This window comes from Tenrec ecaudatus, chromosome 1 (assembly GCF_050624435.1).
Source record: "Tenrec ecaudatus isolate mTenEca1 chromosome 1, mTenEca1.hap1, whole genome shotgun sequence".
NCBI classification, from domain to species: domain Eukaryota; kingdom Metazoa; phylum Chordata; class Mammalia; order Afrosoricida; family Tenrecidae; genus Tenrec; species Tenrec ecaudatus.
This window is the reverse complement of record NC_134530.1, coordinates 107654467-107679247: the sequence shown is the minus strand read 5'-3', so window position 1 is coordinate 107679247 and position 24781 is coordinate 107654467.

The window sequence follows — 24781 nt, the reverse complement described above, 5'->3', positions numbered from 1 at the left end:
AGATGCTATATCTTTTGATAGCCAGGCTTTTTTTTTTTTTTAACAAACTCTTATTCATACAAATTTATGGGATTTAACATTCTGGATGACAAATTCTTTGTGTTCAATATCTAGTCTTCCGTTGCCTTCTGGCCTTCAAGATTTCTTAGGGGAAAGCAGCACTTAATCTTACTGGCAAGTCTCTGCAGGTGACTAATCAACTTCATTTTGCTGCTGCCTACATTCTCGTCTGTAGTTTCTCAGCTTGATTATAATGTTTCTCACTGTAGAACTCCCTGGCTGTCTAGTCTCGTCCTTGAATTTTGTGGAGATATCTGATATTATAGATCTATGAACTTCATTAGATTTGGAAATTTTCTGCCATTATTCTTTAAGTATTCTTTCTTTCTCTACTTTAGGGATTCACAATGATGAGTTGTGCCCCATCAACAAACGAAAGTCTCACAGGCCTTACTCCATCCACACCATTGAGGTCAACTGTACTTTGAGAAGGCAGCTCTTCCTCGGTCATATTTTGATCGCCTTCTGACCTCTGGCTCTACCTGACAATGTTCTGCTGCTGTTCATGCGATGTCATTATCAGACCGTGTTCTGCTGCTATCCATAGGCTTTCATTGGCTAATTCCTCTAAAATAAACTGTCTCCTTTTTTGTAATCTTTTCTTAGTCTGGAAGGTCTGCTGAAACTTCTTCTCTTTAAGTGATCCCCTGATGCGAAGGCTGGGATGGCTTCTCTTTGGTGAGTCCGGTGATGTGAGCTTGCATTGATGATTTCACAAGCCTTTTATCACCCCGAAGTAGAAAGCTGAGGATAAGCAGTCCTCACTACAAGTCAAAGTGACTCAATGCCAGTGAATGGTTTGTCATTTTCTACACAGCTGGCAGGTCGGCTCTTCCCCACTCCTAACTGAGTTAATATGAAACACTCAATTGTTCAGATTCCCTGGCAGTGAAACCTCCAGGTACTGTGACCTAAATTTTTGTTAAACAAAGAGTTTGGCATACAGGTTTAGTTTTTTCTGGTGGGCTGTTGGATCAGACTCTTCATAATTGCCTTGAGGCAACCAGAACTTAGGACAACCTCAGATCCTCACAGAAAACCCTGGGCCTTTGCTTCTGATCCCCCACTCCCACCCAAACAAACAAAACTCACCACATTTAGTCAATTCCAACTCAGAGCGACCCAATACACGGTAGACCTGCATTCATCGGTTTCCAAGTCGGTAGCTGTGCCAGAGCAGAAAGCATCATCTTTCTCCTGAGCAGGAAGCGGTGGTTGTTTTTCTCTTCCATATTCTAGAATAGTTTGAATAGAATTGGTGTCACCTCTTCTCTGAATGTTTGGATGAGTTCCCAGGAAAGCTATCTAGTTCTGGATTTTCAGTTGCTGTTATTGGGAATTTTTTACACTTGATCTTAGCCAAAAGGCCGAGAAGCGATATGGGGAATTTTTTAATGACCTTATTAATTTTCTCTGTTATGGGTCAGTTCAGATTTAAGCTTGTGTTAGTTTATGTAGATAGTGTGTTTCTAGAAATTTGTTCATTTCTTCTAGGTTTTCAAATTTGCTGGAGTACAGTCCTTCAAAGTATTATGTCATTATCATTTTCATTTCAGTTGATTCTGTCCTGTAGTTGTTCATTTTGCTTCTAATTCATATTTAATAATTGTCCTTTTTTTGAGTTAAATTTGCCAATGGCTAATCAATTATGTAAATGCCTTTTAAAAACTATTGCTTCTTGTCTATTGTTTTTCTGATTCATTTATTTCTCCTTAAATTTTATTATTACTTTTCTTCTGATAGCTAAAGGTTTATTTTGCTTCTCTTGTTCTGTCGAAGATGTTGGGTTAAGGTGTTGAGTTTGGTTCTTATTATTTTTTTTTTTTACAGAGAATACGGACACCTTTATTATTTCATTTTTAGACAGTTCCCAGATTATATATGAGTTCCATTGCTCAATGTATCTTAAAGTCAAAATTTTATGTGACTCCAAACAATTAAGATACAGTTCATACCTAACATTAACTTGACAAATATTGCTTTTGTATATAGGTTAAAGTGTACCTTTCTTTATATGAAAAAAAATTAAAGAAACATCAAGATTCACTATAATATCTTTAACATAACACAATAATAATAATGCCAATGTTTTAATTCATATCGCAAAGTAGTGCCCTTTTGTTTATGAACTATAAAAACTTTTGATACGTATGTTTTTAGAAACTATTTTATGTACTTCCAATATTTCCAATAGTTGGCTTAATGGGGATTTGTCCTTAACTATGGCTTGTACATAAGTCAGATGTTTGTAACCAGGGACTTCCCGTACTTCTCATATTACTTCAGTGAGGCAGCTTGTATCAGTGCCCTTCTTTTTTTTTTTATTTTAACAATTTATTGGGGCTGATACAATTCTTTTCACAGTTCATACATATACATACATCAATTGTATAAAGCACATCTGTACAGTCTTTGCCCTAATCATTTTTTTTCTCTTTTCTTCTTTTACATTTTATTAGGGACTCAAACAACTCTTACCACAATCCATACATATACATACATCAATTGTATAAAGCACATCCATACATTCCCTGCCCCAATCATTCTCAAGGCATTTGCTCTCCACTTAAGCCCCTTGCATCAGGTCCTCTTTTTTTCCCCCCTCTCCCTCCCCATTCCCCCCTCCCTCATATGCCCTTGGTAATTTATACCTCGTTATTTTGTCATATCTTGCCCTATCGGGAGTCTCCCTTCCCCCCTTCTCTGCTGTCCCTCTCCCAGGGAAGAGGTCACATGTGGATCCTTGTAATCAGTTCCCCCTTTCCAACCCACTCACCCTCCACTCTCCCAGCATCGTCCCTCACACCCTTGGTCCTGAAGGTATCATCCACCCTGGATTCCCTGTACCTCCAACCCTCATATGTACCAGTGTACAGTCTCTGTCCTATCCAGCCCTGCAAGGTAGAATTCGGATCATGGTAGTTGGGGGGAGGAAGCATCCAGGATCTGGGGGAAAGCTGTGTTCTTCATCGATACTACCTCACACCCTAATTAACCCATCTCCTCTCCTAAACCCCTCTATGAGGGGATCTCCATTGGCCGACACTTGGGCCTTGGGTCTCCACTCTGCACTTCCCCCTTTATTTAATATGATATATATATACATATATACACATACATATATACATATACACATATATACACATACATACACACACTTATATCTTTTTTTTGCATGATGCCTTATATCTGGTCCCTTGGGCACCTCGTGATCGCACTGGCTGGTGTGCTTCTTCCATGTGGGCTTATTTGCTTCTGAGCTAGATGGCCGCTTGTTCACCTTCAAGCCTTTAAGACCCCAGACACTATCTCTTTTGATAGCCGGGCACCATCAGCTTTCTTCACCACATTTACTTGTTCAGAGTTTGGTTCTTATTTGATGTGTACATTTACTGCTATAAATATTCCTCTGAGCATTTTTGCTGCCTCCCAAAGTATTTGGCATGCTGTATTTTTATCGTTTGTTCCAAGGAATTTTAAATTTTCATAAATTGTTTCAATTATTCAGTGTTTTTAAGCACTGTTGCTCAATTTTCATTTTATTGTACTTTAAATACATATATTGTATTTTAAATATATATATTTAAAGTACAATGCCTTTTACTTGGTTTTTTTAAATCGTTTTACTAGGGGCTTATGCAACTGTTATCACAATCCATACATATGTCAATTATGTAAAGCACATCTGTACATTCATTGCCCTCATCATTCTCAAAACATTTGCTCTTCAATTAAGCCCCCGGCATCAGGTGCTCATTTTTCCCCTCCTTCCCTGCTCCCCACTTCCTCACGAGCCCTTGATAATTTATAAATTATTATTTTGTCATATCTTGCCCTGTCCGACATCTCCCTTCACCCACTTTTCTGTGGTCCGTCCCCCAGGGAGGAGGTCACATGTAGATCCTTGTAATCGGTTCCCTCTTTCCAACCCACTTTCCCTCTACCCTCCCAGTATCGCCACTATTGTCCTATATTTTCCCCTTTATCTTCAGATTGTTGTTTTCCAATTTTACAGTGTTATAGTCTGAGAAGATGGTTTATATTTATCTCAATATTTTAAAACTTATTAAGGCTTACTTTTTGGCTTTTCAAAGAAACAACTTGTGTGGTCTATTCTGTGGTTTATTCTAAAGAATGCTCCATAGGCACTGGAAAAGAATGTACATTGTACAATTATTGGGTGATGTTAGCTATATGTCAAAGAGGTCAAGTTGCTGATTAATCAGGTTTATTTCTTTTGTATCTTCATTGAGTTTCTTTCTACTTGTTCTGCCCTTCCTTAAGAATATATTGAAGTCTCCTACTATTTAATATTGCCTATGTCTCTATTCAACTCTGGAAGAGTTGGTTAATGTATTTTGAAGGTCTTTCACTGGGTACATAATAAATTACATCTTCTTGTTCAACTGTTCCTTTAATCATTATGTAATTCCCATCTTTGTCATGGATTTTGTCCTAAAGTTTATCAGAGATTTGTAATTGCCACATCTGCTTTTTCAAATTGCAATTAGCTTGACATTTTCTTCCCAACCTTTGATTTTTAGTGTATTTTTATCTTAATATTTGAGTTGTGATGTGTATAAAGAGAGGCCATGAGTTTTAAAAGACTGACTGATTAATAGTCATACTTCTATAATGTGTAGTTTGACTATCCCCATCTAACTCATCATTTCTGGACGTGTATGTATACATTTCATACAGGATTTGGGCTGTTTGTCAAAATTAAATTTACCTTCAATTGTAATGATCTGCCACTACTGAAAACCTTTATCAATTAATTAAAACCCATTTTTCAAGAGTTCTATATATGTTTTGAAAAATAGTAAGTGTACAGGTACCCACCCCAGACAGTGCCTTTGAAGTGACCATTTTGGGTATGTATTAAATAAGTGGTGTGTGTATACATGTGTGTGTCCCACCTGTTCCCCACTCCAATGCTCAATTAATTATTTCTGCTTTTGAGACTCAACCTCTAGACAAGATAAGAAATCACACTTACTAGGTTAATTAAAAAACTATTGCTACAAAATCATAGAAACTTTTATGAATTAAAAATAGTTGCTCAAAATGTCCTCCCAATAGGTCTATATACTCCTGAATATAGATTTTACATCTCTCTAACCCTTCCCCGAAGGAATTCCGCATGCTGCAATTTATACCTTGCTTGCTGAAAGTGAAGTTGACTTGAAGAATTTAGTGATGAAGGTCAAAGACTTAAGTATAGATCACTTCTCAACATAAAGAAAACAAAAATTCTCACAACTGAACCATAAGCAACATTATGATAAATGGAGAAATGATTGAAGTTATTAAAGCCTTCTTTTACATGGAAGCACAATCAACACCCATGGAAGTAGCTTACAAGAAATAAAATGATGTACTGCATTGGGAAAATCTGCTATAAAAGACCACTTCATCAATTAAGTTTTTCAAGTTCACTTTACTTTCTACAAGCAAGCTTGTGTCATCTGCATATTACAGATTTTTAATGAATCTCTCTCCAACCTTACTGCCACTTTTTAAAAAAGTTTTTATTGTGATTTTGGTGGAAGTTTGCAAAGCAAACAAATCATACATATTTTTTTTCACACATCATTGATTGCAATCCCCCAAATACAAGAATACGTATTCCACTTCCTCCCTGCATTTCCCATTTCCATATGGCCTTTTTCCCTATACCTTCCTGCCTTCTGAACTTTGTACTCTTTTGATTTGGTATGGTTGATTGTTGTAAGGAATATGTACTTCCCTGGTGTTCTCCTTATACATCTATTGTTTGGCTGACATTTCAGCCAACAGGGTGAGTTTCAGGCTTGGGTACCAAGGGACATAATCTCAGATTCCACTGGCCTCTATCAGACCAGCAAATCTGGTTCTATTAATGACATGGGTGTTTTGTTTGGTTTTTCACATTAATCTCCTTCCAAGACCTTCTATTGTTTTCCCTTCAGCTGGTAACTGGGCGCCATCTAGTTTCTTTCATCTCAGGATCGTGGAGGCTGATATTTGCATTGTTCATTAGTTGTCTGGACTAATTATTTCCACACACTTTTTATTTTCTTTACCCTTCTTTATTCATGGCAGGAATAAATCAATAGTTGCTGACATCTTCTTTATATAGTCTAGCTTCACAGATTTAATCGATATACAGATTTAGTAAGTATGGTTGAAAGATACAACTCTTATGCACATCTTTCCTAATTCCATACTAGAAAGTATCCCCTTGTTCTGTTAGCACAAATGTCTCTTTATGTACAGGTTCTACATGAACATAATGAAATGTTCTGGAATTCCTATTCTTTACAGTGTTATATATAATCTGTTATTAATGACACAGTTGAATGCTTTGCATAGTCAATAAAATATAGGTGAACATTTTTGTTATTTTCTGCTTTCAGCCAACATCCAGCTAACATAAGCAATGGTTATTATCTCTTGTTATATATCTTCTGAATCCAGTTTAAATCTCTGGCAGCTCCTTGTCAAAGCACTACTGTTTTTTAACCATCTTTTTACATAATTTTACTTGCAGATAGTATTAATGGTATTATTCAACACCTTATATTGTAGAATTGCCTTTCTTTAGAATGGGTAAAAATATGCATTTCTTCCAGTTTGTTGGCTAGGTAGCTGTCCCTCAAATTTCTTGCTATAGATGAGTGAATAGACCCATCATTGCATTTGTTTGATGAAATAGCTCAACTAATGTTCTGTCAACTCCTGGACACTTATTTTCATCAATTCATTCAATACGCCTTGGACTACTTTCTCTAGTTCTTGAAATGCTAGCTTTTGAAATGGTTGAATACCAACCAATTTTTTTGATACAATGACTATGTATCAATGGATATCTGTAGCTGTTTCGTCTCATTTTGACTTGTGCCATGTCAGCAAATGAAGATCTCAAAGCTATACTCCATCCATTTAGTTAAAGTCAATGCTGCTTTGAGAAGGCAGCTCCTCCTCCCTAATTCTATTGTCAGTGCCTTCCTACATGAGAGGTTCATTTTCTGGCACTGTAACACAGATATTCTAAGGTTTACACCAGTCTCCTCCCTCTCACCCCCTACATCTGCCCCCAGAAGTAGATCTCCAGGTACTTTTCCAAGTCTGAGTCTGGAAAATTCACAGAAACCTGTCTACCATGGGTGATCCTGATGCTGTTTGAAATGCCAATGTCATAATTTCCAGCACCAACGCAACAAACAACCAGCATCTGAGCAACAACTCCAGCAACAAAGTCACCACCATGACAAACTGACAGCTGAGCTGAGATGCTGATGAAGCCCACATTGGCAAACCAGGCAGAGTGCTGCTGGCTCAAAGGGCTGCAGGAGAAGGTAAGTCCCATACTACATAGCTCAGAAGGCAGGTTGCTCGCTCACATCTCAAACACCAGAAGTCAGTGGATGAGGAGTCAGATGGAAAATCAAGAAGAGTGGGGGTTTTGCCAGAACATCTGTATCTGTTGGGTGCAGGTCATACTCCCAAGAAAATACACCTTTTAACTGACTGGCTGCTCACATCCAATCACAAAATGTAGGATTATTACATGGTACCTGTTCAAATCACTGAAAATTATGGCCTACTCAATCTGAAATGTGGCTTTAAACATTAGATACTAACAAGCAAAATGAAGTTTTATAAAGGTTAAATAACATGGCAAGGTCAGTTAGATTTCAAATGGGAAAGCACTGTCTATTGTAAGTATATTCTCTTCTTATTAGATACCACTTCTTAGGAGTATTTGAACTAAGTTGTGGATTTAAGGAGAGGACACACTAAAAGACAAGGGGAGTAGTTGAGAATTGTTGAAATGACTCACAAAGAAGGAAAGGCAGGAAGTAAAGGAGATTTAAAAACAAAAGAACAATGGGGTGGGGTGGGACTAGGCAGAGTACATTAGAAAACAAGTTAAATTGGGTTCTCTGTAAGAGGAGATTGTCAATTTCAAGATTTTTATTACTGAAAGAGTCTGGATAAAAACTAGATGCGGGCTGTGATCATAAGTATGGAAAGGACTGCAGTTTCAGTGGTCAAAGGTAAATTTACTCCATCCTTACTAGTTACTACTATGTAACATACATTATTTTATGCATTTGTGCATCTTACACTGTGGAATGAAAAAGAGATAAGTACTCACTAAAACTTTGTTGTGTACAGAGTTTTGAGACTAGTGTAGAAACATTCAGTAGTAGCTGATTTGAGATCATGTTTTCTGGTGATAGCCTAGTCAGCAATCTAAGGCCTTTAACTGAAGATTACAAACAGAACATTTTTTAATGTATGTACATCAGAACAGTCAAAATGAAAACAATTAGCAATCACGAAATAGGTGATAAGTCTTGTGGATCCAGTGGCAGTAAAAGCATATTAGTGCTAGTGTGGGTCTCCATGTGGCTATTCCAGCTACAATGTTCTGGCTGCCATCAACATAGCGCCATATGGTTTGTCGGCAGGAAGACAAAGCAAAAAAACTAGCCAAATCAACTGCACACTGGTCCAATCACCAGAGAGCAACAGAGAGAGGGGAGGATCTTGTGGAGCCATTTATCTCTTGGTCCTCCAATAAAACTGCGACCTAATTGTCCCTATTGGCACAATAAATTTACCTATACACCTATCCAATAATTTACAGTTCACTCCTTGCCAACTTGGCCCCTGTACACAATTCCTTAACCATATATAATTAAATCACACTTATATCTAACATCATACATCTATCAAACATATAAATGAAAACCCACTGAATCTAATTGTATCTGGTACATCATACATGATCAAAGGAAAGATCATCAATAAGCAGATACAAAGAAGATAAACTGACAATCACAAACCTCACTTTTGCATTTGATCGTGTGGTTGTAACTGATAGGTACAACTACATTTTCTCTATTACCTTTGCCCTTGGCCAGCACCTCAGGTGGCCATGGTTATTTGCATGGTGGGGTGACCCAGACCATTCTTGAGGGGTCTGGGTCATTATATGTCCAATCAGGATTGGGTGGCTGTAATTTACCATTTATTTTAATCACAGTGCATGGTAGTATTAAGAGGCGGCTTATGGGATATCCTGGATTCCAGACATATTCTTCATTACCTCCATTATGTAGCACCAGTCCAATTTCTCCTTGGTAATCAGAATCAATCACACCACTCAGTACAGTGATACCCTTTCTAACCTGTTGATCCAAAAGCATGAGGAGCCCAAAGTGGCCAGGGGGCATTTTCAGTTGCCAATTCAGTGGAGTTAGTGCTGTCTTTCCAGGTGAGAGAACTCCTTCCTTCGGGACTAGGACCTCCAGACCTCAAGCACATACGGTTGCTGGGACAGGAAGCAAAAATGCTGCAAGTGGATCATTAGGAGTAGTACAGAGTGGTGCCACTCCAATAAAAAATGCTAGTGAGGATCTGGGGAAATTAGAACATTTATCCATTGCTGGCAGTAAGCAAAGTGGAAAACACGCTGGTGGTTCCTCAAAAATACATTAAAATGACCCCCTCCTTCGAAGTATGTGCTACAGAGGACAACATTAAATCCATAGGTTGGAGAGAGGGGCCAGCCTGCCACACCCACCGGAAGCAAACCACAAACCAAGAAGGCAAAAGAGAGTGAGGGTCTAGACTTTATATTGGCACATCAAGCCCTGAGGATGATGCCCCAACACAGAGCTGCTAATGCAGGACTGCAGGGCTGACAAGAGCTAAAGAAATAATGTTCCCTAGCTGGAGCGTACCGCAACAGACACAGGGTAAGGAGTAAGTTCAGTCTGAACTCCCCACAGTGGGGTGAACCAAGAAGGGAACTGCATTAGTCTTGGTTGACTAGAGAAACAAATCCAGAGACACTCATATATGCATTAGAAAGAGTTGGATATACAAGAGTAATTGAATATTGAGAAAACATCCCAGCCCAGTCCAGATCAAGTCTGATATTAGCCTATATAAGTCTGATATTAGCCTATATATCCGATACCAATCTATACCTTCCTCTTCAGACTCATGCAACACACACAATGATGCCAAATGCAGGAAGATCACAGGCCAGTGGGTGGAAAAAGTCTTGGTACCCAGTGGTGGTATAAGCATCTCAGTGCTGGAAGGGGTTTCCCCGTGGCTTCTCCAGCTCCAAGGCTCTGGCTGCCTGTCTCCTTGTGGCTTGTCAACAAGAATGTCTCATAGGGAATGAGCCTTGTCAGTAGAGTCTCCAAGGGAGTGAGTGCCCCGCCTCCAATAAGTTATTTATTTCCTTAGCGCCTCCAAATGAGGTCATCAAGCTGATATGTGATTGATAGGCTAAACTCCACCCCTTCATTCATTAGGCTCAAATTGACAACAGATTATATAACTACCACAGACCACCCCTTTATCAATTTGACACTTTCATACAACTCTTTGGCCATATATAATTTTCAAACAATAAAATCACATCTGTACCTAACAGGATAAAACTAAAATGCATACAATTCAGTATGTGCCATCCTCATTTAAACATAATATTCTATTAGTGAACAAAACAAAAATATCCTATGCCTAACAACTGAAGTTAAGTAACACACCTTAATCCTATAATCCTATGAATATATTCCCCCATCTATAAAAGTTTGTAAGCCAGCCACTTCATGCCTTTATCCACCAAATTTTGGGTATCCAATTTCTATTCTGCCCACTCACATCAACCCAGCCCTCTAAGGAGATAATCACATACTTTGATGTGAAGAATTTTCATTCCAGTTGGAACCTTGTGAAGTCTGCATTTATAAGCACAGTCAAATCAGGACAGGCCATTCATAAATTCAGCTACAATATGCACCTGTTCACAGGTTCAAATATCTTCTCTTCATCTGGTCGAGTTCTGGTTAATTCAATGAGGGCTGCCTCACCAGGGTGCCCATAGGGAGCCTTGTCTTTTAGACAATGGCACCATCACAAATTCTCAACAACCCTAACCCCCTTGTGCTAGGTGCTAGGTCATGAACTTCAGACCAATCAACCCACTCTCATCTTCTCTAGTTCCTGTAAACCAGGTCCATGGGTGTCAGTGGCAAGACTCAACCCATCCCTCTACTGCTGCTTTTCTCCCATTTCCACTAAACAAGTGGATCCAGGTGGTAACCTAGCAAGCATTTCAAGCTGCCAGAGATGCCCTTTAATGTTCAGTCCTAAAGAGTTTTCTTTGGTTCCAGATTTTTTTTCCAGATTCTGACAAAAACCACTAGTTCAAGATTCAAAAAGCCAAAGATTTCTCTTTCTTGAATCTGTCACAGCCCCCAGGCAAGTCTCTTGGAATGCAAATGTCCTGAGTACTCCAACGCACTGGGTGGGGCTTATCTTTTCAGAGCCTTTTTTGGAGGTTTTCCTAAAGCCATTTAAAGATGAAATTTTAACGGCTGAAGGCAAATAGGCTTAAAAGCTCTCTATGTTCATACTTCCCAGTAATCATTTCTACAAATCCTTACATCAACAATAATAACCAGAAGAAATCAGTATAAACAAAATAGAATCAGATACTAAACTTCAATTCTTAAAACAGTCAAGTTCAAGCCTTATTTAGCTGATCTTAATCCTTAAACTATTCCATTGATACGAAATATGGGATTAGGCCTCTGACAGGAGCAAGCCAGAACCTGGATTTCTATCAGCCATTTCCAATTAGTAGCATCTCTGAGAAATTCAAACAACAATTTTGCCCCCTGAGCTCAAAATATACATTAATCATATTTATTTTCACTATTTCAAACAGAAATAACCAAAAACAACAACCAGAGAGAAAATAATCCAAAGTTTAACTTCACATATTCTTTCCAGAGAAAAGCCAGTCAACTGCACGGCCCTATCTGACCTCTGGCTAGCCAAAGAAGAAAACTACCATGAGTTAGAGATCAAAGAAATATCCACTCTCCATTTTTCTGATTTGTTTCTCTAGTCAAACCAAACTAACACATATGATACCAGAAGTGGGCTAAGCATCTCAGCACTAGCAGGGGTTTCCACAAGGCTTCTCCAGTTCCAAGGTTCTGGCTGCCATCAGCCTATCTCCTTGTGGCTTGTCAATAAGAATGTCTCACAGGGACTGATCCTTGTCAATAGAGTCTCCAAGGGAGTGAGCGAGTGCCCCATCTCTGAGCTATTTATTTCCTTAGTGCCTCCAAATAAAGTCATCAAGCTGCAATCTGATTGATAGGCTAAAATCCACCCCTTCACTCTTAAGACTCAAATTGAGAGCAGATTACGTAAGTACAACAGAAACATAACAAATCAGAAGAATTTATTTCAGGACAGCACTGAATCTGCAGCTGTGGGAGAGGGACATGTGTGATCAGAGCACACAGGAGCAAATGAAGGGGGAAGAAGAGAGAGTTTAGCATATCCTGGCCCACCAAGCCTTGATGACGATATTCCCACTCAGAGCAGCCAATCCAGAGAAGACCACATGGCTGGCCCCACTATGAAACATGACATCCCTTACTAAGCTATAAGCCCTACAGGGGACAACACTGGAAACACAGTGTGGGAATTCCACCTGATCTGATCCCACCATACCAAGGCAAAACACTGAGGGTGTGCAACAGAACAGCAAGGGAACAGAGCAATGAAGTCCCCAAGGAATACCAAAAATAGACTTTGGGGCCAGGGCTTCATGCCCATTCAGACTCGACTCCAACAAACAGTCCTTGAATTAACTACAAGCTTTTCTTTCTTGTGTTTTGTTTTGTTTTGTTGTCATTGGCTTGTTGTTGTTGTTTGGCTTGTTTGGCTTGTTGTTGTCATTGGCTTTTATTTTGTTGCTTGGTTTTGCTCTGTCTTGTTTTTGTGCATGTTTTTATCCCTGCAGGTCTGTCTAAATAGGATAGGCTGGATGAACAATCTGGAGGAGAAAACAATAGGACCGGCAGGTCTGGGGGGACATGGGAGAAGGGGAGGTAGGGGGAAAGGAAGTGTTAACAAACCCAGGGACAAGGGAACAACAAGCAATCCAAATCAGTGGTGAGGAAGATGTAGGAGGCTTGGTAGGGCATGACCAAGGCTAAAGTAACCAAGACGAATTACTGAACCCATAATGAAGGCTGAACATGATAGTGGGAAAAGAGGAAAGTCAAAGGAAATAGAGGAAAGAGGTTGGAGGTAAAGGGCATTTATAGAGGTCTAAATAAAGGCATGTACATATGTAAATATATTTATATATGAGGATGTGTAAATAGATCTATGTGCATACATGTATAGATTTAGTATTAAGGTAGCTAATGGGCATTGGGCTGTCACTCAAGTACTCCCTCAATGCAAGAATACTTTGTTCTATTAAACTGGCACTCCATGATGCTCACCTTCCCCACACAATCTCTGAAGACAAAGCAGGTGCATAAGTAAATGTGGTGAAGAAAGCTGATGATGCCCGGCTATCAAAAGATATAGCGTCTGGGGTCTTAAAAGCTTGAAGGTAAACAAGCAGCCATCTAGCTCTGAAGCAACAAAGCCCACATGGAAGAAGCACACCAGCCTGTATGATCGATTACGAGGTGCTATAGGGATCAATTATCAGGCATCAAAGAACAAAAAATCATATTATTGTGTGCTCATCTCCCTGATACAATCACTGAAGACAAATGGGTGCATAAGCAAATGTGGCAAAGAAAGCTGATGGTGACCGGCTATCAAAAGATATCGCATCTGGGGTCTTACAGGCTTGAAGGTAAACAAGCGGTCATCTAGCTTGGAATAAACAAAGTCCGCATGGAAGAAGCACACCAGCCTGTGCGACCACCAGGTGTCAAAGGGATAAGGTTTCAGGCATCATAAGAACAAAAGAATCATATCATTGTGAATGAGGGGGAGTGTGGAGTGGAGACCCAAAGTCCATCTGTAGGCAATTGGACATCCCCTTACGGAAGGGTATTGGGGAGGAGATGAGCCAGTCAGTGTGCAGTATAGCACCAATGAAACATACAAATTTCCTCTAGTTCCTAAATGCTTCCTCCCCCCCCCCCACTCCACCCCCACTATCATGATCCCAATTCTACCTTACAAATCTGGCTGGACCAGAGGATGTAGACTGGTACACATCGGAACTGAAACACAGGGAATCCAGGGAGGACGATACCTTCGAGACCAGTGGTGAGAGTGGCGATGCCGGGAGGGTGGAGAGAAAGTAAGGTGGCAAGGGGGAACTGATTATAGGGATCTACATATAGCTTCTAGCTTCCTCCCTGGGGGACGGACAACAGAAAAATGGGTGAGGGGAGATGTCAGATGGTACAATATATGACAAAACAATCATTTATAAATTATCTAGGCTTCATTTGGGAGGGGGATGTGGGGAAGGAGGAGGAAATGAGGAGCTGATACCAGGGGCTTAAGTGGAGAGTGAATGTTTTGAGAGTGATGAGGGCAATGAATGTACAAATGTGCTTTACACAATTGATGTATGTATATGGATAGTGATAAGAGTTGTATGAGCCCCTAATAAAATGATTTAAAAACAATAACAACAAATCAGCAATGGGAGCAGAGCAAAGCCTCAAAGCCCCTGAAGAACCCAAAAATAGACTTCAGACCAGAAGGGGCAGTTCCCAGAACCACCCAGGACCAGTGGAGAGATAGTTATAAAGGTCAGCAGACAGACCTGCAATTATGTATGTTTTTCTTTTTTTAATAGTTGTTTATCTTTCTCTTTTTACTCAATCCTTTATTTTCTTTTTGTTTTTCTCCATTATTGTTGGTTTGCCTACCTATATAAGATAGACATGGGAAGCAAGCCCAAGGAGAAAGCAAAGGGACCTATGGTTCTGGAGGGACTTGAGTGGAAGAGGAAGCAGGGGAAGGGAGTAGTGAGTAAGCAACGCCATAGACAGGTGAACAACTAGGGAATTAAAATCAACAAGAAGGAGGATGTAGAGATCCTGGGAGTATTGGAACAACAGCAATTTAGCTGAGAATTACTAAGAGGCAGAAGGGTGAGTGCGATGGTGGGACAAGAAAAAGGAAAAAGGAAACAGGAAAGATCTAGGAAACAAAGCTATGGATAGAGGTATAAACATAGATGTATACATATGTAAATACATTAATTCATAAAAATAGAGATATTGGCCTATGTACATACATTTATTTGGCAATAAATTGAGATAGTGGATAGACATTTGTGGGATTATAAAGAGACTTTTCCCAGCTTTGTCTCCCCCAAAGAGATGCCAAACATTAGGGGCCTTTTGCCAGCATATTGTGGGAGGTCAGATGCTTAGAGACATCCTCCCTGAAGGCAGTAAATTGGTCAATTACCAGACAGGTAGGGCCACTCCCTGCTGTTAAGGACAATGGGCTACTTCCCCCTAAATGTTTGCAACCATTAGCTTGGTTCCTGTGTAGGTGAGGTTTACACCTTACTGATAAAGGTTTCTATGGATATCCTGAGAACAGGTTAAATTGGCTCAGTGACATCCAAAGATAGGCTGGCATCCTGAATCTAGGGTCTACCCATCTTGTCACCTCTCTCCTCTTCCTATTGCGTGTATATCCCTAGATTGTCCCCCTCATTTCTGTATAACCTATAGTGCAACCGCTGGCTATGACGTATGTCTTTACCTGTAATTAGTGTGCTTGTATTCCCCCCAAAGATATTTAGGCCTGGGTTAGCAATCAAGAGCTCTCTCTCTCTCTCTCTCTCTCTCTCTCTCTCTCTCTCTCTCTCTCTCTCTCTCTCTCTCTCTCTCTCTCTCTCTCGGCATCTTCCTTGACCTCTCATGGGCTTCCCTTCCTCTCCTGTCCTTGCTTCCTTGTTCCCTTTCCCCTTGTCCTCCTTCACCTCTCCTTCTCTCCACATGGACCACCAAGCAGAGCTGAGATGAGCATGCTACTTTGAAATGTGTCTGACTCAATCTCTCTTTTATCTCTCATGCTCTCTAGGACTTAAATATAACATTTATATATCTCAACCGTACATTTGTGCCCATAGAACCTGTGATTAGTGGTGGGGGCTGGCACCCCCTCCAATCACAGACTTTGGGCTTCTTTTCAAGTCCTCCTTCAACACAGGAACACTTTGTTCTAACAACTTGGCATTCTGTGGTGTTCACCGTCCCAGCATGATTGCTGAAGACAAAATAGGTGCACAAGTAAATGTGAAGAAAGCTGATGGTGCCTGGCTATCAAAAGATATATTATCTAGGGTCTTAAAGACTTGAAGATAAACAAATGACCATCTAGCAAGGTAGCAACAAGACCACATGGAAGAAGCACACCAGCATTTGAGATGATAAGATGCCGAAGGGGTCAGGTAACAGGCATCAGAAGACCCAAAACAAACGAACAAAAAGAAAAAGAACATACTGTTGAGAATGAGGGGTTTGGAGCAGAGATCCAAAACCCATTTGTAGACAATGGGACATCACCTCACAGAAGTGTCCCAAGGAAGGGATGAGTCAATCAGGGTGCAATATAGCACTGATGAAGCACACAATATTCCTATGGTTCTTTGAGGCTTCCTCACCCCCAACTATTATGACCCCAGTCCTGGCTTTCACTTCCAGCTAGAATGGAGCTTGTACACTGGTACAGATAAGAGCTCAGGACACACGGAATCTGGGTCAGATAAACCCCTCAGGAACAGAAATGGGAGCAGTGATATCAGAAGCATAGGGAAAAGGTGGGAGAGGAGGGGAGGCAGGGAGAACACATAATCCCCCCACCCCAGGAGGATGAACAACAAAAATCATGTGGGAAGGGAAAAAAGTCAGTGTAAGATATGAAAATAATGTTTAGAAAATAATAATGGGAACATATGTACAAATTTGCTTGATACAATTGATGTATGGATTGTAATAAGAGCTGTAAGAGACCCCAATAAAAAGATCTTTTAAAAAAATAATACATTAAAATCAAACTACCATGATGTGGTTGTTGTCAGGTGTCATCAAGAAAGGTCCAACAACAGAACGAAATACTGCCTGGTTCTGTGCTACCATCATGACTGTTATGATTGAGCCCACTGTTGCAGCCACTGTGTCAACCCATCTTGTTGAGGGTCTTCCACTTTTTTGATACCCCTCAACTTTACCAAGCATAATGTCTTTTTCCAGGGACTGATCTCTCCTGACAGCATGTCCAAAGTACGTGAGATGAAGTCTTGCCATCCTTTTTTCTAAGGAACTTTCTAGCTGTACTTCTTCAAGACAGATGTTTGCTCTTTTGGCAATATCCCATATTCCTGACCAGCACCATAATTCAAATACATCAATTCTTCTTTGATCTTCTTTACTCTGTGACCCACTTTCAAATGCATATAAGGTAATAGAAAATACCACGACTTGAGTCTGGTACACCATAATCCTCAAAGAAATATCCTTGTTCTTCAACACTTTTAAAGAGGTCTTGTACAGCAAATTTATCCAATGTACTACATTATTTGATCTCTTCACTGCTGCTTCCATGAATACTGATAGTGGATCCAAGTAAGACAAAATTCTTGGTAACTTCATTTTTTTTCTCCATGTATTGTGATGTTACCAATTGGTCCAGTTGTGAGGGTTTGGATTTTCTTTTTTAATCATTAGGGATTCATACAACTCTTATCACAATACATGCATACATCAATTGTGTAAAGCACATTTGTACAGTCATTGACCTCATCATTCTCAAAACACCTGCTCTCCACTTAAGCCCCTGGCATCAGGTTCTCATTTTTCCCTTCCCACCCTGCTCTCCCTCCCTCATGAACCCTTGATAATCTATAAATCATTATTTTGTCATAACTTGTCCTGTCCAACATCTCCCTTCACCCACTTCTCTGCTGTCCGTTCCCCAAGGAAGAGGCTGAATAATAACCCATATTGAAAGCTGCAATCTGTGTATCACAGTTTGTTAATAAAACTTCTAATCCTAATCCTGTATTCTTCCTATTGTCTATCTTCTCAGATTATTTGCTCAACATACAGAATGAATAAATATGGTGAGAGGATATAACCCTGACACACTTTCCTTGATTTTAGACCATGCAATATTTCTTTGCTTTGTTCAAACTTGGTCCATGTACAGGTTCCAGATGAGCACAGTTAAGTGTTCTGGAATTCTCATTCTTCTCAACATTATGCATATTTTGTTGTGATCGACACAGAACACCTTTGTGTAGTCAATAAATAAAAATAAACATATTTCTGGTATTGTCATTCAGGTAAACTCCAACTGACATCAACAATGACATCCCTTGTTTCACATCCTCATCTGAATTCAGCTTGAATTTCTAGCATGACCCTGTCGATGTACAGCTACAGCCATTGTTGAATGATCTTTGGCAAAATTTCACTTGCATGTGGCATCCCTTTCTTTGAAATGGGTACAAATATGGGCCTCTTCCAGTCTGTTGGTCAGTATTCCAAACTGCTTGACATAGATGAATGGGTGCTTCTAAGTGTTTGATCAGCTTGTTGAAACATTTCAATAGGTATTCCATCAATTCTTGGAGCCTTGCTTTGATGGTCTTTAATACAGCTTGAACTTCTTCCTCTGGTTATTGCTCGGATGCTACCTCTTGAGACAGTTGAGTGTTAACCAGTTCTTTTTCATCCAGGGCTGTGTATTCCTTCCATCTTCTTCCTGCACCATTCAATACTTTGCCGAAGCTTGACTTTCTTCTTGAGCTTTTTCAGTTTAAGATATACTGAGAGTGTTCTTCCTTTTTGTAACTCCAGGTCTTTGCACATTTCATTATTTTTCTTTGTCTTCTTGAGCTGCCCTTTGAAATTTTGTTTAGCTCTATGACTTAATCATTTCAATTTTCTTTAGCTTCTCTATGATCAGGGGCAAGTTTCAGCATCTTTATTTTAAATTTTTATTTATTTATTTATAATCATTTTATTAGGGGCTCATACAACTCTTATCACAATCCATATATACATCAATTATGTCCAGCACATTCGTACATATGTTGCCATCATCATTCTCAAAACACCTGCTTGGCTACTTGAGCCCTTGGTATCAGCTCCTCATTTTTGTCTCCTCCCTCCCCATTCCCCCTTCCCCCTTAAACCCTTGATAATTTATAAATTATTATTATTTGTCATATCTTACACTGCATCTCTTTTGACATCGACTTTGATCTTTTTTTTCTTTCCAGTCATTTAAATTACCCTTTCCTTTCTTCATGTATTGTACTTGATGACATCCCACTACTCCTCAGGTTTGGTCATTAGTGTTCAATGCATCACATCTATGCTTGAGATGCTCTTGAAAATCAATGAGATATCTTTAAGATTGTATTTTAGCTCATGTACTTGTTTTCATTTTCTTCAACTGCTGCTTACCAAAAAACAACATCACTGACGTTGTCAATTCTAACTCATAGTGACATGGCAGAACTGCCTCTGCATGTTTCAAAAACTATAAGTCTTTATGAGAATAGAAAGTTTCCTCTTCCACAGAGAGTGGCTAGTGCTTTCTAAATGCTGATCAAGTGGTCAGCAGCCCAATGTGTAATAAGTATGCCACCAGGGCGCCTCAACTTGTAATATAAGCACCACTGATGGTTTGTTTCATCGTTAGCCCAACTTCATTTTAGCTGCTGATACTGAGCTTCTCCATCAATTCTTGCCACAGATGTAGTCCATTTGATATCTGTGTATTCCCTTTGGAGAAGTCCACATGTGTAGTCTTAGTTTGTGTTGCTGAAAAAAGGTATTTGCAATGAAGAAGTCAGATTTTGCAAAATTCTTTCATATAATCTGCATCTTTGTTTCTATAGACCAAGATAATATTATTTTAAATCATTTTACTGGGGGCTTATACAACTCTTAGCACAATCCATACATACATCATGTCAAGCACATTTGTACAATTGTTGCCTTCATCATTCTCAAAATATTTGCTCTTCACTTAAGCCCTTGGTATCAACTCATTTTCACCCTCCCTCCCCTCTCGCCCTACCCTCATGAACCCTTTATAATTTATAAATTATTATTGTCATGCCTTATACTGTCCGACGTCTCACTCCCTTCATGCACTTTTCTATTGTCCGTCCCCTAGGGAGGTTATATGTAGATCCTTATAATCGATTCCCCCTTTCTACCCCACCTTCCCTCCACCCTCCGGTATCACTACTCTCACCACTGGTCCTGAAGGGATCATCTGTCCTGGATTCCCTGTGTTTCTGAAACCTATCTGTACCCGTGGACGTCCTCTGGTCTAGCGGTATTTGTAAGACAGAATTGGGATCATGATAGTGGGGGGAGGAAACATTTAAGAACTAGAGGAAAGTTGCATGTTTTATTGTTGCTACACTGCATGCTGACTGGCTCATCTCCTCCCTGTGACCCTTCTGAAAGGAGGTGTCCTGTTACCTACAGATGGGCTTTGGGTTTCCACTCTGCACTTCCCCTCATTTACAATGATATGACTTTTGGTTCTTTGATGCCTAATACCTGATCCCTTTGGCACCTCTTGGGCACAGAGGCTGGTGTGCTTCATCCATGTGTGCTTTGTTGCTCCTGAGCCACTTGTTTATCTTCAAGCCTTTAAGACCCCAGATGCTATATCTTTTGATAGCCAGGCACCATCAGCTTTCTTCACCACATTTGCTTATGCATACATTTGTCTTCAGCGATCATATCAAGAAGGTAGGCACACAATGATATTTTTCATCTTTGATGTCTGCTACCTAATCCCTTCAATACCTCATGATCACACAGGCTGGTGTGTTTCTTCCATGTGGGCTTTGTTGCTTCTGAGCTACATATAATGGAATACTGTGCATCATTAAAAAGCAGTGATGAACGCATGAAGCATATCACTGCATGGGAAGAAGTAAAATAAATTATGCTAAATGAAGTAATCAAAGCACAAAGGACAAGTGCAACATTAGTCCACCGAGATAAGTTTTTAAAAAAATGCAAAAGGGGCACGGGGAAAAGCTAGTATATACAAACATTTCTGGGGTGGGGTCCAGGTAGCATGGCAGGGGCCAGACAAAATCCAGGGGTACATATGGTAGCCAACTAAAAAGTAGGGAGGGGATTGGGGAAAAGAAAGAAATGGGTAGTGGGGGAACAGGATACTAACCCACTCAAGAGGAGAGCATATTTTATAACTCCACAGGGAGAGGGACCAGACTTCAACCCAGTGTTCTGGGAATGTGAATGCAGCGCGCCAGCATGGAGCAGGGAACCAGTGAAGGGACTGAGGGCCAGGCCTCAATCCCAACTATGTGGACAGCCACCCCTACCCCGAGAAGAATTCACTTTAGAGGACAGCACTGAAGCTTCCGCTCAGGGAGAGGGCCATGTCTGATCAGAGTACACAGGAGCAAATTAAGGGGGAGGAAGAGAGAATGGAGTGCATCCTGGCCCACCAAGCCTAGAGGACAATATCCCTGCTCTGAACAGCTAATGCACAGAGTGGACCACATGGCTGGTCCCACTATAAGACACGGCATCCCTCACTGACCCATGGCCCTACGGGGGACAACACTGGAGACCCACCACACGAAGGCAAAACACTAAGGGTGTGCAGCAGAGCAGCAGAGGGGAGCAGAGCAGGGAGGTCCGGAAGGAGTACAAAGGATAAGACTTGGGCCAAAGCGTGGCACCACATCAAACTCGACTGGAGGACACTCCTAGAGGTCAACAAACAGACCTTGAACTATTTATAGGTTTTTCCTTTTTAAATTTTATTTAGTTTTGATCATTGGTTTTCTTTGTCATCGTCGTTGTGTTCTTTGTCTTGCTATGCCTTGTTTTGGGGGGTATATTATTATCTCTGCATGTCTATCTCAATAAGATAGGCTGGATTAACAGTATGGAGGAGGAAACAACGGGCCCAATGGTTCCGGAGGGAGATGGGAGAGGGAGAGGTGGGGGGAAGGAAGTGGTGCTGATTAAACCAGGGAGAAGGGAACAAGTGATCCAAAATTAGTGGCAAGCAGTGTGTGAGAGGCCTGGTAGGGATTTATCAAGGGCAATGTAACTGAGAGAAATTATTGAAATCCAATGAAGGCTGAGCATGATAGTGGGACAAGAGGAAAGTAAAAGGAAATACAGGAAAGAACTAGGAGCCAAAGAGCATTTATAAAGGTATAAATACAGGCATGCACATATGTAAATATATAAGAGATGGTGGGGAAACAGATCTACGTGCATATATTTATAGGTTTAGTGTTAAGGAAGCAGGTGGACATTGGACCTCCACTCCATTACTTCCTCAATGCAAGAACACTTTGTTCTATTAAATTGGCATTCCATAATGCACACCTTCCTGAAACTATCACTGAAGACAAATGTGTGCATAAGCAAATGTGGTGAAGAAAGCTGATGGTGCCTGGTTATCAAAAGATATAGTCTCTGGGGTCTTAAAGACTTGCAGGCAAACAAGCAGCCAAGATAATATATTTTTAAGTACAGTTCCTTCCTCTTTGCTTCCAACACTTATATTCAAATTGCCAATAAGTATAAATGTATCTTAAGTATATGTTTGATCAATTTGAGAAAAAAATTGCCAGTCGAATTCTTTAATTTCTCTGTCATTAGTTTTAGTGGCTGGTGCATAGATTTGAATAATAGTTGTATTGACTAGATTTCCTTGTATGTGGCTAGATATTATCCTATCGCAGACAGTGTTTTGTTTCAAAGTAGATATCAAAATGTCTTTTTTGTCAATGAATATGCCATTCCTCTTGAATCTGTTTTTTCCAGCACATGACTTTCTGATTTAAATTTGCTAATACCAGTCTATTTCAGCTCACTAACACCTAGGATATTAATCTTTGAGTTCTTTTTCAATTTTGACTTGAAATTTTCCTATATTCATATTTTGTACATTCAAATTTCCACTTATTAATAAATGTTACGGCTGTTTCTTCTCATTGTGGGCCATGCCGCCTCAGCAAATGGAGGTCGTCAGCCTTACCCCATCATGGCATCATGGTCGACTGCACTCTGAGTGCCTTCTGACCTGCGTAGCTCATCTTCCGGAGCTCCAGCTGACACTGTTCCACTGCTTCTCAAAAAGGTTTTCATGCTGCAATTCATAAGGTTTTCAGTGGCTAATGCCTCAAAAGTGGACAGCCTATTTCTTCTTCATAGTATTCTTAGACTGGAATCTCTGCTGAAACTTGTTCACTTTTGGTGACCCTGCTGATATTTGAAATATCAGTGACATCTTTTCCTATCAGAGAAACACAGAAGCCACTACAGTATGGTAAACTGACAGACAAGTGGTATACTACTACATATGGTCCAGCAGTTAATTCCACTTGTGTGTGTGTGTATATATATATATATATATATATATATATACAATTTTCTTCAAAAGACTCAAAAAGAGAATTTCACACCAATGTTCATTGCAGCACTATTCCCAATAACTCAAAGTTGGAATGCCTAAAAAAAGAGATGAATGGATAAACCAAATATAGCATAAACAGACAACAGAACACTACTCAGCAAATAAGAGAAATTAAGTCTTGAGACATGCTACAGTATAGATGGAACATGAAGTATTATACTAAACTAAATATGGCAATCACAAATAACAAGTTTTTATGGCTTCACAAGAAAGGGCAAATCACAAAAACCACAGTATGTTAGTGGTTACCAGAGGCTGAATGGGAAAAGGGGGACTAATTATGAAGGAAAAAGAATCACACTGATTAAATATACCAAGTAGTATAATTGCTGTCAATTTGTACATGTTTAAAAAGTTAAATTGCCCAAATTTTTGCTTTTTGTTTATTGGCAATGACAAAATACAGGCCGAGGCTACATATGAACAACCAAACACCTCAGGGGATTCAGTTTCTTGGTTTGTAAGTTTTATGTGATATGATTTCATGGAATATCCAGCTGATTAGCCTAATGATGAGCTTATTGCATTTGTGAGACCTCTTAGGGTCTGAAGAGCTTACAAGCCTCCATCCAAAGCATAACATTTGGTGTCTATTAATGTGGAGGGTAAAGAATTAGGTGGACATAGAATGTGTGGCTTGGTGCCTCCATGAATAACTGCCTACCTTGTTATAACCAGAAGAAAAGACTTGTACCCACCTACTATTTTGATCAAATATTCCATTAAAAAATCCCATGAAGCACATCTTCCCCACATGAACGCTGAAGACAAAATGGGTGCAGAACGAAATGTAGTGAAGAAAGCTGATGGTTCCAAGCTATTAGAAAATATAGCATCTGGGGTCTTAAAGGCTTGAAGTTAAACAAGCAGCCAAAGAGGGAAGCAACAAAGCTCACATGGAAGAAGCACACTAGCCTGTGTGATCACAAGGTGTCGACAGTATCAGGTATCAGGTTTCAGAAGAACAATCAAATCCATGCAAGTGAGGGGGTTAGGATTGGAGACCCAAAGCCCATCTGTAGACAATTGGACACTCCATCAGAGAAAGGTTACAAGGAAGGGACAAGCCAGCCAGGGTGCAGTATGGCCTCAACAAAAAATACAACATTCCTCTATTTCTTTAATGCTTCACTACCATCCCATTATCATGATCCCAATTCTACCTTACAAATTGGCTAGACCAGAGCATGTACACACTGGTAGAGTTCTTGACACACAGAATCCAGGACAGATAAACCCATCAAGAACAGTAATAGGAACAGCAATACCATGAGGGCAGGGTAAAGGTATGGGGAGAATGGGGAACCGATCGCAATGATTGATGCATAATCCCCCTCCCAAATACACACACAAACACACACACACATGACAAACAACATAAACATGGGTGAAGGGAGACAGC